The following is a 20,069-nucleotide window of genomic DNA, read 5'->3' as shown; positions in this document are numbered from 1 at the left end:
CAACGATGTTGGATGAAATAAGATAATCTCTACAAGCAACTACATGAAAGAGATGCGTAAATAAAGAATATCAGAAGTCAATATGGATATAGAAAAACAGCTAACTGATATCCAAGTGAATATAAATAAAGAGCTAAATATGACTAAAGAAAATACAATTATCTGTCTAAAAAGAAGGCACAACTAGAGAAATTAGTGAAGTTAGGAAGTCAATACAAGATGAGAAAAAAGTATCTCAAAAAAGAGAAACATAGGATATTGTTGCCATATTTCACCTTGTTATCTGATATATTATATATATGCTTATTTGGTTATTTGAAATAGGATAGGGAAGGGGGGAAAACAAGATGAGCGGGGGTGGGAGGCGGGAAATGAAGACCAAGATATGAGAAAGGGTATCAATGTTTGTGAAGTAATGCACCTTCTATCTGGTGAATATAATGTAACCCTTCTATTAATTACAATAAAAATATATGGAAAAAAGAGAAACATGAGAGAAGCATGACTTAACTGAAGGCTCGGGATGAAAAAGAAAGTTGAACGCCTTTCCAGTAGAAGAGATACTTTGGAAGGTAGAATTTCTGTTTGATGATAGATTAAATGTAGGCTTAAAAAAGGTGGGAGGAAGAAAAGTAAACATAGAAAATGATCAGAGAATTATGAATGAGTTTATAAAAACTTTAAGACCCAATTAATAGAACAAATTTATTGTTGTGTAGTGGTGGCTGTGCCTGTAATCCTACCTATTCAGGAGGCTGAGGATTGTGGTTGAAAGCCAGACAGGGCAGAGAAGTTCTTTGAGACTCTTATCTCCAATTACCCAGTCAAAAACCAGATGCGGCTCAAAAAGAGTTCAGAGATAGCACCCAGGCCCTGAGGTCTGGCCCCACAATTGACAAAAAAAAATGTGCCCATATTTAGAAAGTAGAATTCATAGGACAAATACTCAACAGGATAGTAGCAGAAAATATACCAAATCTTGAAGAAGGAAAGCTTATCCAGGGACAAGAGGCTCTTAGAACACCCAACAGATCAGACCAGAAAAGAACCTCTTTATAACATAGTAGTGAAAATGCCAAGAAAAAAAAACTGTAAGGCCATAAGAGAGAAAAGAGGGATCACTTGCATGGGAAAACCTATCAGAATAATGGCAGATTTCTCAAAAGAAACCATGAAATGGAGGGGGGATTGGAATGAAGGGTTTCAAGGCGTGTAAGTAATCAACTTCCAACTCAGAATACTTTACCAGAAAAAATTTTCATTTATAAATGAAGGCAAAGTAATTCCATGGCAAAAAAACCCCCACCAGAACAAAAACTTACAATTTATCACCATTAAAACAGAAAAGATACTCAAAGACATCCTGAATACAAAAACTCCAAGAATACAGAAAAAAGTATGCAGACGGCAAGCTCTACCAGATGAGTAGATAAACAGAGAAGGATCAGAAACAAATGCAAAACTAAATTTGAGAGGGACAATGCCAGGAACTACTTCCCATTTCTCCGTTTTAACTTTCTCAGTTTTAACTGACTCCTACAAACAGAGATCATAGAGTAGCTAGTTAGATCAAAAGGCAAGACCCAAACATTCCTTGTCTACATGAAACACATGTAGGAGACAAAAACAAACATTGCCATATTATGTATGAAAAGCTGGAAAACATCTTTCAATAGAGCAGTTCCAGCAAGTAGGCAGCAGTAACAATATTCATCTCATCACTTTATACCAAGAAAAAGATTGAAAAGATATAAAAAATTTTAACATCAAATGCTTAACTTTGTTAAGCAAACACTGTTGAACTTCAAAATACACATAGAAGCCTACACAATATTAGTTGGAGACTTCAACACCTCATTCCCACAAATGGATAGATCATCCAGAGAAAAAATCTTAACAAAGAAAACTTAGATTCATATTGCAGCACGGAGCAAAATAGGCCTGACATACACAGAATATTTCATCCAGTACCCGCACAAAATATTTTCTTTCTAGCAGCTAATGCAACATTCTCCAAAACAGACCATATTCTAAGTCATGAAGTCCCAACAAACATAAGAAAACTGAAATCACCTCCTGTACCAGGTCAGCTCATAACAAAATAAACCTTGAGCTTAATAGCAACAGAAACAATAATCTGTGTGCTACTTTTTTTATATTCTTCATGGTGCTTTTGGAGTATATTCTTTGAGGTTATAAATTATTTTTTAAAAAATTGGAGTTAACCAAAATTAATCTCCAAAGTAACAACCATCCCATTAAAAGATGGGTCAAAGACTTAAAGAGAGACTTCTCTGAAGAAGAAACAAAAAGGGCCTACACACATGAAGAAATGCTGGACATCAGTGGCCATAAAAGAAATGCAAATCAAAACAACTCTAAGATTCCACCTCACTCCAGTTAGAATGGCCAGCATCCGGAAAACTAATAACAACAGATACTGGAGGGGATGTGGCCAGGAGGGATCACTACTACACTGTTGGTAGAAGTGCAAACTCGTTCAACCACTATGGAAAGCAGTATGGCAGTGCCTCAAAAGACTAAACATAGAGCTCCCCTATGACCCAGCAATTTCACTACTTGGCATTTACCCAACCGTCCAAAAACAAGGGCATACTAAATCCGCCAGCACAATGATATTCATTGCAGCACTATTTACCATAGCAAAAATATGGAACCAACCCAGATGCCCCTCAGTAGATGAATGGATCCACAAGATGTGGTATTTGTACACAATGGAATTCTATGCTGCTGTCAGAAAGAATGACATCGCCCCATTTGTAAGGAAATGGAAAAACTTAGAAAAAGTCATATTAAGTGAAGTAAGCCAGACTCAAAGGCTCAATGGTTTCCCTCATTTGTCATAATCAGTAGAAACCCTGGGCTCTCCTAGCAGAGATTTGCAATAGAGCAAAACTTAGATACATAAGGCCATACAGTATGACACTAAATGAAAGGACCTCCAGGATATAGAAACAAAAGCCATATAATGAGTGATTGTTGTCCTTAATGTACTATGTTATCTCTAATCTCAAAAGCTTTCCCTTGGTTATCTCATATTGTTATAGTATTTCACCTTGTTATCTGATATATTGGATATATGCGTATTTGGTTATTTGAAATTGGATAGGGAGGGGGGAAAACAAGAAGAGGGCTGGGGGGGGGTGGGAGGAGGGAAATGGGGACCAAGACATGAGAAAGGGTATCAATGTATGTGAATTAATGCACCTTCTATCTGGTGAATATAATGTAACCCTTCTATTAATTACAATAAAAATATATGAAAAAAATTGGAGTTAAAACAAATCCAAAAATGGGAAAAGTCTCTGCCTGGAAAGCTTGATGCAGCCCACACTAGAACCTATGCAGCACTGTTTCAGCTATCAACAGCTAAAACCCTAGGCCTCCCATAATATTTCTTTATAAAGTAGTCTGCCTCTGGTATTTTTGTTACAGTAACTAAAGGCAGATTAGTGTCTAGCTACTTCAGAGTCTATTCTATTGAACCAAATAAGATCTACTTGAAGCCAATACTCAATTAGAGAAGGAAAGGTTAAGCAGGAAGAACAAAGAGCATGGGAGACAGAGATATCGCAAGCTGACAGATAGTGAGCAGGATGGTAGATTGTTTAAGAACAGCTCTGGAATCAGACACACAAAGATTGAACTCTACCATTTACGATCCATTGGTCAAGTTACTTAACCTTCTGTGCTTCCATTTTCTCTCTGTCACTGAGGTTAATAATATGGCTCCATGTTGAAAAAATTGTCAAAATTCTTAGCACTATACCCATTAAATGTTACCTATTAATATTAAGAAAGCAAATTAAGTTTTGCAGAAGATTAAATTAGAAAAAAATGATTAAATTAGGCTTGTTACAAGGGCACGTCATAGGCATCTTAGTGCAAGTAATTCCAGTACAATGGCAGGGAGGAAATCCTAAATACTGTATGAGCTTTAGTCCTGTAAGCACTTTGAGCTCCAGAAAGCCACAAACTTAGATTGTGTGACTTTATTGTCTGATGGAAATTCCTTCACATAAATTACTTCTAGGTTTTAGTTTTTAATAAAACTAATACATGAAGAACAATTAACATTGTGCCCTTTATCGCCAAAGTGCTAATATTTAGAAATGGCTTTGGGTGAGAAACGCAGGGGATGCTTTTTGTAAAGCTATTGCTGAGAACACCATAATTGAGTGTCTAACACCCCTTAATTCCCTTCCTCTTTAGTAGCAGAGTGAGGAATTCTCTTTAAGGCTGAGAGCCAGGAATGCCCTCCTAGGAGAAGGGCACACCACACGCTGCCTGCTGTTCAGGTCAATTTGGACAGTTGCTCTTCTCTGAAGCTCATCCAGAGCACCAAGCCTTCTCTTGGCCTACCTCTTCATTCTAGCAAATATTTGGTCTAGATTGCATCGCCTTTCAGTCAGTTGCTTCATACTTGGTGTTTACATTTATTTTCTAGTGTCTAAGGTCACCGAGGCAAAAACCTCAGAATTGTAATTTGTTCACTGCCCCAGTCTGGGCAGTGAGAATTTCCAGTAGGCTCTGGTGCTCCTGGACTGAAATTATGATCAGGCCCAGTGCTGCACTGAGAGAAGATGAGATTCCTCAAGACATGAAACTGACAGCGCCTGGATGACCAAGAGTAAGGAAATGACGAAAGGCAAAATAAAACAAAAGCTAGGGTCTTGATATTTGAAATATTTTGATAGCTATGGACTACTGATATGAAAAATGACAATTTAATGTAGAACCATGTTATAATTAGTATGCAGAATGGAGTTTACATTCAATTGTAAGGAAGAGATAGCATTGTTAAATATATAAAAAGAATTTTGTATTTGACAGACTTTCAGAGCAAAAAATGCTCGATGTCAAAAGAAATCAAACTCAAAACTCTTTTACCTGTTAATATTTTTTTAAAAATCATCCTTTCTAAGACTGTCTTACTAATGAAAGCAATTTTTCCATCGAGTATTTCACCAAAAGCTCAATTACTATTTTAGGATCCAAAATGAATAAGCACTGGTCTCATGTCTTAAATCAGCTTCACATTTCCCAATAAACAGCAGGGTTATTTTTTTTTAACTTTTTAACTTTTGTTAATCTAATCTCAACAGTTTAGAATAAAATTTAATTTGTGAATCTAAAAAAAGGTACTATATCTCCTGAAGCACTGAGCTGACCACCTTGTAAAATTAAGTATTATTCATTACAAATAAATTTTGAAGGAATTATTAAAGCACTCTGCATTTACCATTTATGCTTATTGTAAATAAAAATGAAAATAAATGGATCTTAAAAGTCATTCTCCATTCAGATAAAAAATAACTACATTTGACTTGCCTAAAAAATCAACCATCTAGTCAGTTAAATATTCTCTTCAAAGTCAATGACATTTTCTGTGAATTTGTTTCTATCCAAACCTTAATACTTCCATCCCATGTGGCATGATTATGGGAGTGACTTCCCATGTCCTGAAGAAAAGATCTGACTAGGTGTAAGATCTTTACAGTCCACACCTCATGTTGTAGCTCTATCCTCACTCCCTCCCCATTCGTTGTCTTTCCTGCCTTCTGTGGACCACACTGAACCTGAATAAGTTCTCTACCTATACCCTTTGAATTGGAAAAGCATTCTTGGTTCCTTGAACCTCTCTGTTCCAGATAATATGCTTTGTTTTCTCCGTGTTCTTTCTACTTCACTGCTTTTTAGCAGCTCCTAGCATTAAAAGCTAAAGCCTAACAGAACTTGATATAATAATACATATTCTAGAATGGTGTAAGCGCATGCATGTGTATTATAAAGGATTAATGAAAACAATCCTGGCATAAAATTAATAAAACTCAACATCCCAGCCAGATGCCAGTGGTTCATGCCTGTAATCCTTGGTTTTTACAAAGCAGAGTTTCAGAGGGTGGTGGTTGAAAGCCATCTTTGCTGAATAGTCCTAGGGACTATGTCCAAAATAACCAGCAAAAATACTTGGCTGAAGGTGTAATTCAGCAGTAGTGCATCAGTAGGGTAAGAGAGCAAATGAGCATGAATGAAGTCTTGAGGGCTGGCCAGTAAATGAATAAATAAGTGTCCCGCATCCTGGGGATAGCATCTCCAGTACTTTCGTGTCCAGGAGACATGGTTCAGCTGTGTCAAGTCAGTAGTCTTGCCACAAGACATTCTTAGGTCTTTCCACAGTTGACATTGTTACTAATTAAATAATCTACACTATTTAATTGGGTAGAAACCCCCCAAAAAACTTTGTGCATACTATATAAAGCTAGTAATCCTACTAACTGAGACAGAGAAGTGACCCATCTTTGCGTTTACTGAGCAATAGTCTACAATAGTCTAGTAATTTGTGTGTGTGTGTGTGTGTGTGTGTGTGTGTGTACACTGATGTTGGGGCTTGAACTCAGGGCCTGAGTGCTGCCTCTGAGTTTTTTTTGTTGTTGTTCCTCAGAGTTAGCACTCTAACACTTGAGCCACAGCTCCACTGCCAACTTTTGTTGGTGGTTAATTGGGTAATTTCATGGCTTTCCTGCTGAGCTGGCTTCAAATGGTGGTCTCAACCTCAGAAGTAGCTAGGATTTCCAGTGTGAGCCACCCATGCCTGGTTGAGCCATATTCTACAAGACAGGGCATTGTATTACCCTCAGAGAGTAGGAAGCAAATCTACTTAGAATCTTTTTATTTTCTGCTTTTTGGCAGATAGTATACATTTTCAAAGGGAGAAAATTGTATTGATAGGGCTACTGCATCAACACATTGGATGGTAAAAATACAAACAAATAAACAAACAAAAACTACTGGGGCGTAATTGATTATATAGCTCCCTAAGCATGCTCACAGAGTGAGATCAAAAGATATTTTCAGGAGAAATCACTAAGGTACAATACCTATGTGTATCTGATCCATAGAAAATCATATTTTTCAAAATGAACTCCAAGAAATGGAAACAAGTTTTTATGTTGCTGCTTTTGTTTTCGTTTCCTTTTGTCTCATCTGTTCATTTATCTGTCTTTGGGAGGGTAAGGGGGAGGCACAGAAAAAGGGTGAACAAATGCAACAGTGATGCTAGACACAGTTGAAAATGAATTATACATCTGTGGGTGGGGATGGGAGGGAAAAACCGTGAGAGAGCCAGAAACGGGGTGAAATTGTTCAAAAAGAAATGTACTCTTTATATGATGGTAACCCCTCTCTATATCACCATTACAAAAACATTTTAAAATGAAAAAAAGAAAAATTGAAATTTGATATCAAAGGAATTTCTTGAAGCAATTCTCTTGAAGGATGAAACATTGCATAAAATTTGGTAAGCTTTGGCTTGCCTGCTTCCAAGTCTTTGGGCCACGGGTCCAGAAGACACACACTTCCAATTTTCTCTCTGTACAGACCACTTGAAGCACTTGTACCCACCAATTTACTGGAAGACCAGAATCACCAGAGTTTTAGCATTAGAACAATTCAGAAAATCCAACTAATCTCTCTGAATTGTTAGAACTTTCCAAGTATTACTTAATGAAAGCTGCCTTAAAACATGAAGTATTTGAACACGCTGAGGCCCTGAGACCCATTTTATTATTTTTTAACAAGTCTTCAAAGCTTTTATTATAATGGAGATTTAGTGAAAACTCTTGAGGTCAGGTGTCTGCTGTAGGTGTTTTCAATAGAGCAGACTGTTTCAACCATTTCTAAAGAGAAAAGTAACAGGAACAGGAAAAGCCCAAGGGCAACTACTACTCGTCAAGGAGTCACATTTTCAGCATTTTTCTCTATTAAGTGAAGCCCTTGTCTTTTAGCTGAAGACAAGATTTTTCAAGCTATGACAATTATAACTGTCAGAAAAACAGCCCTTTTACCCCAGAATGAGTACCTTCCAATTTTTATTAAGTACATCTATTACACATTTTGACTTGTACACTAGGAACTGGGAAACTGGTCATTTCTTTTTACATTTGTTGAAATTTATTAACTACCCAGATCTGCGCTAAGCCTGGGAAAATGGAAATTTTCAATATATTCACATAGAAAGTATTTGCCATTGCCATACCAAAATACACAGGTTGTTTATTTTCACTTGTATTTTATATTCAGCATAGAAAATGATAGAATAGGGGTCGGGAGTTTGGCCTAGTGGTAGAGTGCTTGCCTAGCATGCACGAAGACCCAGGTTCGATTCCTTGGTACCACATACTTAGAAAAAGCTGGAAGTGGTGCTGAGGCTCAAGTGGTAGAGCTCTAGCCTTGAGAAAAATCCAAGGACAGTGCTCAGGCCCTGAGCTCAAGCCCAGGACTGGCAAAAAAAAAAAGAAAAGAAAAGAAAATGATAGACTAGAAGGAATGGTGGAAGAGTATGAAGTTCACAAGACTGTTGGAAAAGAAATGGGTGGGAGTAGAGGAAGATAGGTGGGATGATGAGGATTAAGATGCACTGAACACAGAAATGGACAAGTTAAATTGTAAACCTCTCATGCAAACATTTGTAGAAATTGTCATAAAAAGCATAGAGTACAGATGGTGTATTCTAGAAGTATTTAGGGTATAAAATATATAAATTAGGACGTTTCCCTAGGTGCAGTACAAGAACTACAAAGACTAGAAAGATAGGTAAGGAGTGGTTTATTAGTAAAATGAAAAAGCATAAGGTAGACAGTTGTTCAAAGGCCCATTGCTTTGAAACTGTCAGGGCTTGGCATTTTATCTGGGGTTCCTAGGTGGTAAGAAACCAAATCCTCCCCTTGTGGCCCCCCTCCCCAAATAGTTTGTCCAGTACACAATGGATGCCAAGTTGTAAGAAGTCATATACCTGTGTCTCTGCATAGCTAAAAGCATTTTTTTTTTGCAAATCCTGGGGCTTGAACTCATGGCCTGGGCATTGCCTTGGGTTTTCTCAAGGCTAGAGCTCTACCACTTGAGCCACCTGGGTCTTTGTGCATATTAGGCAAGTACCCTACCACTAAGCCAAACTCCCAGCCAGGTGAAAGCATTTGATCCTCTTTGCCCCTTCTAGAAAAATCATCCTAATGGAAAGTCATATGGAGGTTATTCTACTGAAGGCATATGTATGACTGTGATGTGAATAGTGTGTATCAGAGAAGAAATCAGGATGATCACCTTCACCAACTTAATTATTGGCCTATCTGGGGCTTTAGAATGAAATCTCATAGCCATGGGCTTTTCCTCACTAGTGTGATTCCTTCAACATGAACATAATCAGGGCTTAGTAGAAGGAAGTTAAGTCAGTGAGCCAGGTTCTTAAAGGGGATATTGGAACCCCTGATCCCTTCCTGAATTCTCTTTGTTTCCAGCCATCATTTGGTAAACTGTTCTATATCATACACTCCCACCATGACATACTTCGCCTCTGGTACCAAAGAAATGGGGCCAAGAGACCACAGATTAAAATCTCTGAAGCTATAAACTGAAATAAAGCTTTACTCTGTTCAAATTGACTTTGTCAATTGTTTTATCATTTCAGCATTGTAATAGAAAGCTACCATAGACTAAATTATCTTTAAGCTAAATAAGCATTTTATTCAGCAGTATATTATAAACATGTTTTTCCATCAAAATGGACACTGACATTAAAATTCTTAATAGCCATGGTATTTAATGCTGCAATGAACATGGTTGTGCTGATAGCTTTAGTATGACCTTGTTTATGGGTAAATGCGCAGGAGTGGGATTGCTAGATCACAAGGGAGCTCTATGTTAAGTCTTTTGAGGAATCACCATACTGTTTTCCAGAGTGATTGAACAAGTTTACACTTCCACCAACAGTGTAGTAGTGTTCCCTTCCTTTTTTTTCCATGGGTCATGGGGCTTGAACTCAGCCTGGATGCTGTTCAGCTCAAGGCTACCACCCTACTCTTGAGCCAAACCCCACTTCCCATTTTCTAGAGGTTAATTGGAGATAAAAGTCTTAGGTCCTTTTGTCCCAGGCTGGTTTGAACCTTGATCCTCAGATCTCAGCCTCCAGAGTAGATAGGATTATATGCATGAGCCACCACACCCAGCTGCAGTGTTCCCTTCTGGCCAATATCCTCCCCAGCATCTAATGGTTATGCTAACTGGAGTAAGGTACAATCTTAATGTTTTGATTTGCATTTCTTTTAAGGGCAGAGATGTCTATTGGTCATTCTTATTTCCTCTATATCTAAATTTCTCTGAATATTTAGCCCACTTTTTAATGACATAATTGTTTCTTTGAGGATTTGTTTTGGGGAAAGTTAATTTTTTGAGTTCTAATTATAAAAATATTCTTAATAGACGATGTTATAATATTCCAAGTTAGGTTATATCATGAACCAATTTAACTGATCTTCTTTAATGATGCTTTGGTTAGGTGCCATTAGGCTAATTTATGCTGTGAAAACAAATGACCATTCACAGCCAGTGACTTTAAACAACAAAGTTTATGTCTTGTCATGTAATTATCAGACTTAGCAAAGTGAAGAGTGTAATCCTGCATGTTTTCAGTGCTGAAATTGAACTTGATTAAACTGGTGAAAACTAAGAGACTAGAATATAATTTGAATCATTTATGACATATACATTTTAAAAAATAAAATGAAGTCTAGGAACCTTTTGATCTGGTACAAGGACAGTTAAGTACTGAGGGTCTATGTCAAAATTCACACCTGTGATATACCCAGGGACTACTCTAGAGAAATGTAGTCTAGCCTTATCTATGTTTCCCTTTAAAATTCATTTCCCAATACACTTAAATCCTCTTTATTGCTCTGATTATTCTAGAACCTATTATCATTAGAAAAATCACTTAATTCATAAATCATAGCCTGAGCTTTGTTTCATGAGTATTAAATCAGCCATTGAACTCAGGGTGCATAATTTTGAGTTTTCTGATTACACTTAATTACAGAATAGAAATATTCTTCCTTAAGGATTTTAAATTTAGCATTTATTCATTTCTCCTAAAATCATAAATAATAATATAAAAAGCCATCTTAGCCTGAAATATGGTTATTTAAATAAATTTATCATTTCAGACGACTGTTTCAAATACACATGTATTTTATATATAATACACACACACATATACACACACACACACACACAGTCTCTTTAACTTAAAATTGCATCAGTTAGGATTATATGCAAACTTAACATCACATTCTAATAAAAACCTTGTGAGTTGAGTTGAACATCTTGTTAAGTCAAGAACATATTTAATACACTTATCCTACCAACTGTTCCAGTTTGGTAGGATAACACCAGAGTATTACATTCATCTACAGTTGAGAAAAACAAAACCCATTTAATAAAAATACTGATTTTCTCATGTAATGTATTGATTACTATCCTGAAAAATGAAAAACAGAATGATGGTATTGGTACCTTCAGCATCAGGGTAAACTTGAAATTTTCTAAAGCTAAAATTTCTAAATCTGTATCATTAATTTGCATTAATAATCATAGTGAAATAAAGTTTAATTCCTAGATAAAATGTCCCTCAAATAGAAACAGAAGGAAACTTCCCTGGAAGAAGAAAACTCTCTCAAATAGGAACAGGAGAAAATTTCTCTCATCTGAGAAAACTATGAATAATAAAATATGTGCTAGTTAAATATTAAATCTTTCCCCTGAAGATTTAGGGCAAAAAAGGCAGAATTGTCCACATTTAACATTTCTTGTCGACATTTACTGAAGATTCCATGATTGTAAGTCACAAAAGCACACAAAAATAATCCTTTGCACAAACTAAAGTAACAAAGATTGACAACAGCAAGGGTAAATACAGTGTACCTGCACATGCCCACAACTTGCTGGAAATGATGGGAAACAACTTAATTGGACAAGCTTTTGCAAAATTCTTTTACATTTAATCAAATGTCCTCCCTATAACAAACAACTCCACTTTTGCTAGTGGAAGAAAAATGGTTTGCATGTAAAGATTTTCCCTTGAATATTCAGATTTATTTACGAAGCTAAAAAAAAGAAATTTAAATGCCCATCAAGAGAAGATTGGATAAGAAATACACTCGTGAAAAACAACAATAAAAAGGAATTAACTATTGAAACACATAGTAAAAACATTTTGAACAAAAGAGTTAAGAACAAGAATACATCACAATTTTTTTTACATAATGTCTAAGGAAAGTTGGACTTCTTGGAGAGGGAAGTCAGAAAGTGGAAGTGGAATTGACTGATAAAGAAAATAAATTTCTTGAGGTAATTTCAGTGTCCCATGTCTTATATTGATTGATACACAGGTACTTACAGTTACAACATTTTATTAAGCTGGGTAGCTACAAGTTGTGCATTTTATACTATGTACATTATATACCAATAAAATTTTCAAAAATATTAAATGCAATCATTAAAGAGAAATTCATTTACAAATATTAACATTTTTAAGACATCTCAATAGTTGAGGTGCTACTATATTATCTTCAGTGCAACTGTGCTCAGAGAAATAGCCCATTGGTTAAACAGGATGCATCATGGAGGCAGTGGTGTTGATAAGAACATTATGTGGAAACCCAAGGTATTAAACAATATCTTCATTCACTTGTAAGTACTTTGAGAATATGCTGGAAATTCCTCTACTAATGGGTTTCCAAATCACCTAGAAAGATGCTTGTATACTGTACACTGGGGTTTTTTCATTCTAAAATACTTCCTTCAGGGTAAGAACATATTTCCCAAGTTGGATAAAAAAAATACCATATCTACATGTACTGGGAAGAAAGCCATTTCTAGGAAAAATAAAAAGAAGGGCACCAGAGCAGGATTTTTCATATAATTATTAACAGTGCAAAGTACAGTGTAATGGTTTACACTCTTTGTGTGTGTGTGTGTGTGTGTGTGTGTGTGTGTGTGTGTGTGTGTGTGTGTGTATGAATCATGGAGCTTGAACTCGGCCTGGGCGCTGTCCCAGCTCTTCAGCTCAAGGCTATCCTGAGCCAAACCCCACATCCCCTTTTCTAGAGGTTAATTGGAGATAAGAGTCTCAGGTCCTTTTGTGCCCAGGCTGGCTTTGAACCTTGATCCTCAAATCTCAGCCTCCTGAGTAGCTAAGATTATAGGTATGAGCCACCACACCTGGCTTGATTTACCCTTTTTTATAAATAGACTGAAGCTAGGAAAGCAAATCATCGTCCCTCTTGCTTTGTCCCTGTCTTGGTATTCACATATCTTGAACTAGAAGTTGTATAAGTTAGAAAAAAACAGATGAAAATTTCAAGAAATGCAATTTTCTTAGTATTTTCTTTGATCCAATTAGAGGTCCATTTCTAAATTGCAGTTTTTCAGAAAGAATATAATGTTTTACATATAAATATTTGAGTAGACCTTGACCTTCAAAGACATCTGTCAAGAGAATGGGTTCTGGCTTTGGATCAGGACAGTGCCTTAGAACTCATTTTACAAGAAAAGCATTGAAGGACACTAGTGTGTGTTTGAGAGTTTTACAATTACAGTTGAAAACAAGACTGTCTCTAGACATTTCCTCTTTTGAAATATTTCTCTAAGCCATTTATTGAGAATAATAGGGGAAAATGGAATTGGGTACTGAAGAGAAGTGATAAAATGCAAGTGGTTTTTGAATTACTGTCTTGAAGATGGTGAAAAAAGCTAATGTAAAGTGAGCCTTGAAACTTCTTTTCTGATACTTTGGTGTGGTTAAGACAGGGACAAAAAGAGCCAAGTATAGAATATCTTGTTTTGTTCTCATGCATTCTGGCATAAAGTCATAAGCAAAAATTCAGCAATACACTATCAGGTATTGCTTTAAAAATCGAGTTGTACACATTTTACCCTGGTACGTGATAAATGAAAATTGCCTCTGCTCTTCACAAGAAAGAAAGCACAGCAAGTGATACCAAACGCTATTTTCATTTATTTTTAAATATTGTGTTAATTTTAATTAAAAAGTAAAATACTGTACTGCAGTTAATCAACAATGCAAAATGTATGAATGACTTCAGATATACTCTTTACTCCTTGAGAGATAATCAAAGTTAGCCTGGTGTTTGGGGTAGAATTCTTCCAGAAGCAAACCCAGAGAAAGCATTTCAGGTAGGAAATTATTACAGATTTGCTTCCAGGACAATCAATAGAGAAGTGGATGAACAGCAGATAGAAAGGAGACAACAAGAATGTAATTTCAAGGCAAGTCTCTCAGAAAGCCCTAGAGCCTAAGTTATGGCTTGAGGTGTGAACACATGAAGACAAAGGCATTGTACTCGGCTGATATTAAAGCCCATGGGGGTCATGAAAGGCCCAGGTGCAGTGTTTCCATCTTTCTTAAGAATGGGGTAGTTCCAGTGCCTACATCAATCTTCTTACAGTCACAGATAAGAAAACCTGCTGAAGCTGGGACAGTTACATGCAGCTGCCCAAAGACCCAAGGATTCTAGGATTCTAGGTGAGGAAATTATTCTAATTGTCTACTACATGTGCTCATATTTTTCACCTTACAACTTTACATTTGCACATTTATATATTATATATTTATGCACATGTGTTCTTAGAAGTAGCCCCTCCTTATCCACAGGCACAGACAGATAATATCAGCGCCTGTGAATTACTGCCTTGTCCCTCTCACCACACATTTATGATCCACTCTGGCTGCTCCTTGCAGTATGAGCTACACAGAAATACTAGCAAACATTTTTTCCCTCCTTCACAATTTTCCTGATAGACAATTTATTCTTACCATAAACCTTAACAGCCTCAGCATATGAACTGGTTTTTTTTTTAATTAAAAATTAGAATTTTGGGACTGGGAATTTGGCCTAGTGGTTAAAGTGCTTGCCTCGCATGCGCAAAGACCCGGGTTCGATTCCTTGGTACCACATACATACAAAAATGCTGGAAGTGGTGCTGAGGCTCAAGTGGTAGAGCTCTAGCCTTGAGAAAGTCCAAGGACAGTGCTCAGGCCCTGAGCTCAAGCCCAGGACTGGCAAAAAAAAAATTAGAATTTTTCACCTTTTAGGAGTTTTATGGCTCCCGCTTGGAATACCCAAGTTACACAATTATGATGCAGTGTTTGCATATGGACTGTCCCCTCTGAAACTCTGCTGACATCTGAGTGTCCCTGGCTGGTGGTTGGGAGGTAGGGCTTTTGAAGAGGACCACAAGTTAACCGTCTCTTTGTAAACGAGAGCCATGGCATGACATCTGTTCCCAGGGCTTCATGGGATGAAATTCTATGTGAGCCATGTGGAGAGTGGGAACTTAATCTCTATGCTGTTGTGTCATCTCGGGGATGTCATTAGGCTTAGATAAGATCATTAGAACAGAGCCTAAATGATAAAGTCTTGGTAGATTTCTAAGTGGAAACACTTTGTTTCTCTTGTCCTGCAAAGTTCTGGGTCTCCTCAGCTGCCAGCATGAGGGCCATCATAGAAGTTACAATACTTCAAAAATAATAAACTGGAATAAGCTTTTTTTCTTTATTAAGTAGATTTTTCAAGTATTTTGCTATGGCTGTGTGTGTATCTGTACATGTATGTGTGTGTTTACATTGTATTTAATCTCTGAGAGTATCATAAGAAATTTTTTTACCAGATTTATTTTCTCTCAGAGGGATGATAAAGTATTATAACAAAAATATATTCAATGTTTTCAAATGAAATAAAATATGCCTTATAAATCATCTTGATCTACAATCCTTTTCATATCTTATCCTGGTTTGTTTACCTATCACTTCATTTATAAAAACCATTAGGTCTACTTACTTCATTTAGCAGTACATTGTAATATCACATGGTGATACTACTGTGAATGAATCTTATTGAGTCTAACTCTGCACTCACTGAAAAAAATGTGTAGTCCATTCTGTAACAAAATAACATTTAAAGCAAGGAAAAAATTTTGTATATAACAAAGAATATTCCACGTCATCCGGTGTTTCAATTTCTCTACAGTCAAAAACTTGGAAATTTAGGTCACCACTGAGTCACCTCACTCCTCCACTTAGCTGTTTAAATTGTCCTAAAACCTTTGAGATAATAAATGTTAACGATAACAAATCCATCATGCCCAGCCATTAATTGAGCTGGAGTCTCACCAATTTCTTTTTCCTCCCATCTCAATCCTCCCATCTCTGCCTCCTCTATAGCTAGGATTTCAGGCTTGGACTATCTCACCTGCTCTTCACCATACTTCTGAGACATGTGGAAACCAAAAATGGAGGGAGGAGAACTGAAACAAAGATTGCAGAAACCACTAAGTTGTTAAACATTGCTTAGGAATTTGGAATATTACTCTCTTGATTTCTCTTCTGTCTTCCCTCTATCTCATTCCAAGTGAAAGCAGAGATGATGGCCTAGAGAGCTCCACAAAGCTGCATAGTTAATGATGTCCCCATTGTCTTTTTTCATATATTTTTATTGTAATTAATAGGATTACATTATATTCACCAGATAGTGCATTACCCCATTGTCTTTCTTGACTACCCCAAATCCATCCACTGATGGAGAATGCTAACAGCACACAATTGTGTCTTTGTATTGGTTGTATTATTTTCCATTGCCTCTTCCCCTGGATACACCCTTGAGCTATTACTTTCTCTCCCTTAATTCCTTTCCCCCTTTAAACTGCTGAAAACATATCACTTCCTTAATAAGGTCTACCCTCATATATATTTTAACACATCTATTTCTGATCCTTTTGATTATTTTCCCCCTGAACATGGATCACTTTTTAACATACATGCACTCCATACATTTCCCATGTTTGATCTGAACGGAGTTGTGAGGTGAAAAAAAATCCCTGTCTTGTCTCTTTTACTTATTTCCATAACCTCCGTGCCTGTGGCAATGCCTGACACATCATAAATGATCCACAAATATTTGTGCAGATATAAACAATCTGTATCTCCACCTTAGTTTGTACAGTTCCTTCCTTTGATAATGAAAATATAATCAAGTGTGCAAATACTTCCATCAGAAATCAATAGATGGTATTAAATGCAGCTAATCCATTTTTTTCTTCATCGGAGTATTAACCTGGGTCGCCTGAGAAGAACTGACAAAGGAGAGACATAGGCAGGCAAACACACTGATTTTTAAGGAATTGGTGGGTGCCATTGTAGAAGCCTAGCAAATCTAAACTCGCAAGGCAGGCTGGCAGAGTGGACTCTTAAGGAAGAGTCTCAATCCATAACCAGAGTCAACCTGCTAGTAGAATTCTCCCTTAAGAAGACATCCATCTTCATACTGTAAGGCCATCAACTGGTTAGACAAATGCCACTCACCTTCTGGTGGGTACCCTGGGTTCTTCAAAAATCCACTGCTTTCCGTATTTATCTCATCCAAAAAACGGTCTATGTAGAAATAATTAGAATAACTTTGACCAAAGGTTTGGGCCCTTGGCCCTCCAAGGTCACATATAAAATTAACCATCTCACCTTGTTACACTTCAATGAAGTATCCTTGTGGCATAAAGTTTGCAACTCTTGCCAGTCTTGCACACATTGCCAAGTATCAAAGTGGAATGACTCAATCAGACCAAAAGTTAGAGGTGATGAGGAACTAGGGAAGGGTCTCCTGTTTTTCATTCTGAAGCAACAGGACCATCTGGTACCCACAAGAAATTCTTGGCTGTCCTCACATTCTATATGGCCAGCACATATATCCATGAGAAGTTCGGTTACAGAGCTTTCTTTTTTTAAATATTTTTATTGTAATTAATAAAAGGGTTACATGATATTTGCCAGATAGAAGGTACATTAATTCACATACATTGATACCCTTTCACATGTCTTGGTCCCCATTTCCCTCTCCCCACCCCCCATCTTGGTTTTCCCCCCTTCCCTATCCAATTTCAAATAACCAAATACAAATATATCCAATATATCAGATAACAAAGTGAGATACTGTAACAATATGAGATAACCAAGGGACAGCAAAAGAGATGAGAGATAACATAGTACATTAAGGACAACAATCATTCATTATATGGCTTTGGTTACAGAGCTTTCTAACCTCCGCTTTCCTGATAGCTTTCACTTTGTTGCAAGAAGTTTCTCTGCCACAAGAGCTTGCAGTCAACCTGTGACAACAGAGACATCTGTGGATTCACTGACTTGTAAACTTTCTTCAAAACAGCACACGGGAAGTTTTCACCTATAAATCATCCCTTACCTCCATCTTTTCAGGAGGAGCTTGTCACTATACAAGTATCTCTGATTATACTTTCGTGACATATTCCCAACTCATCTTATTTCATTAGGGGGTCACTGAAATTGACATCCACTGCCAAATCTGTCCAGTAAAAGATCTGCAGAAATAGTACATTTACTCAGTAAAGCCAAAAAAGATTCATTTTGTTCCCTCTTTATTTCTTTATGTATCCCCATGTTTTGTCTCCTACTCTTCTTTCTACTGCTCTACCTCTCCCTTGTTCACTGCATTATTCTTATTTTCTTATCCTCTGATTTTTATTCCATTATCTTTTCTCATATCTGTTGCATTTTTCTAGCATAATTTTCTCTCTGAGGGCAGACTTCACTACTTGCTTCTTAATATATAAGGTACAATATGATCAACTAGCCTTAAATTTCAGTGAACTTTCCAGTCCAACCACTATTGCTTTTCTATTTCTTCTCGCTCAGCACACAACTCATTGCCAACAGATTGGTTCAGCTTGGTCAAACTGTCTGATTGTACTTGCTCAAATGGTCTGCCTTTGGGCCAGAGGCATTGCTGGAATGTGGCTAGCAAGCCACATTCTGCTTGACAAGTTTTTGGGAAGAGCCCAAGATAGTAAAAGGCAGCTTCATAGAGTGTGCTCTTCTAGACAGAAGAACTGCTATTTAATGAAGAGAGATATTGAATAAAGTACCTTTGACTTTGCTAATAGCTTTAATAATTTAATACAATTCTTACTGCAACATTGTAATAAAGTACCAGCACCTTAATAGAACACTTTTATTGTTGGCTCATTTGTTTTCTGACTACAGCCAAGTCTGTAAGAATGACTGAAGGGGGTGGACAGAACTGTCTAGTATGACAAAGAAAAATAGGGTCATCAAGTGATAGGCAAATGAAAACATCTGCTATTGGTGAAGCATTTGTCATGCCCATACTGGGGCCCGCATTATTTTTATTCATTTTAATTTATATTTTGGCTTTGAGAATTTTCCTATACAGTCCAGGAGTAACCTCAAACTTATGATTCTCTTTTCCCAGCCTCTCCAATACCCAGATCATAGTCATGCAAAAATCATTCCTGGCTTCCATTATCTAACACAGTTGTTTTTCTTCTGGTTGCTTCAGTGTCATTTTGCCCTAACCTCATTGAGATCTGTGATCTCTTTTACCGTCTGGGGAACGTAATGACAAAGAGCATTACTTGTCTATGAATGTGCTTTGCCAAGGAGGCATAGTGATTCCTGTGTTATTCATGGCTATATTTCTTGTTGACAAGCAGAGTATATTTGACACTTGCATGAGGCACGATGCTAACACCTCTCTATGTATGGTCTTATTAAATCCCAAAAATATTTCATCAGAATGGAAAGCTAATATGAATCTAATGAAGCCCGATAACGAGACTGACATTACTCACTAAGTGAGCATCAAGGTAAAATTAGACCAGAGTCTTTATTTCCTGGGCTGTGTCTTCATTAATAAACTTCACTGCCTTCCAAATGCTTCATCAATCAGCATTGATTTATTGTTTTTAGGAAACATACACTGATGTACCCAACAGTCAACGTACATCTTGTCTGCAACTTCTCTTCCATCCATTTAGGAAAACAGTGAAACAGAGGAAGATTGAGGGTGTGGGCTACCTTGGTGAGTTCGTGTATTTCTCTTGAAACTCCTCCATAAATTTGAATACAAAATTACAATTCGAATACAGGATATAAAATTAAATCGGAATACAACATTAAAATTAAGAATGTGTCATAGAAACTTGCACCGACTTCATGCCCCTAGGCCTGTCTGAATTACTTTGTGTGTCCTAAACTGGGAATTAAGAAAAAAGGAATGGTGGCACACAGGTGTAACCTCAGTGACTCAGAGCTGGAGAATAGGAGGCCAGCCCAGGCAAAAAGTTAGCAAGATCTCATCTCAACCTATAAA

The sequence above is a fragment of the Megascapheus bottae genome, chromosome 8 (genome assembly GCF_031878675.1).
Source record: "Megascapheus bottae isolate mThoBot1 chromosome 8, mThoBot2.hap1, whole genome shotgun sequence".
Taxonomy (NCBI): Eukaryota; Metazoa; Chordata; class Mammalia; order Rodentia; family Geomyidae; genus Megascapheus; species Megascapheus bottae.
This window is presented reverse-complemented; position numbering follows the sequence as displayed.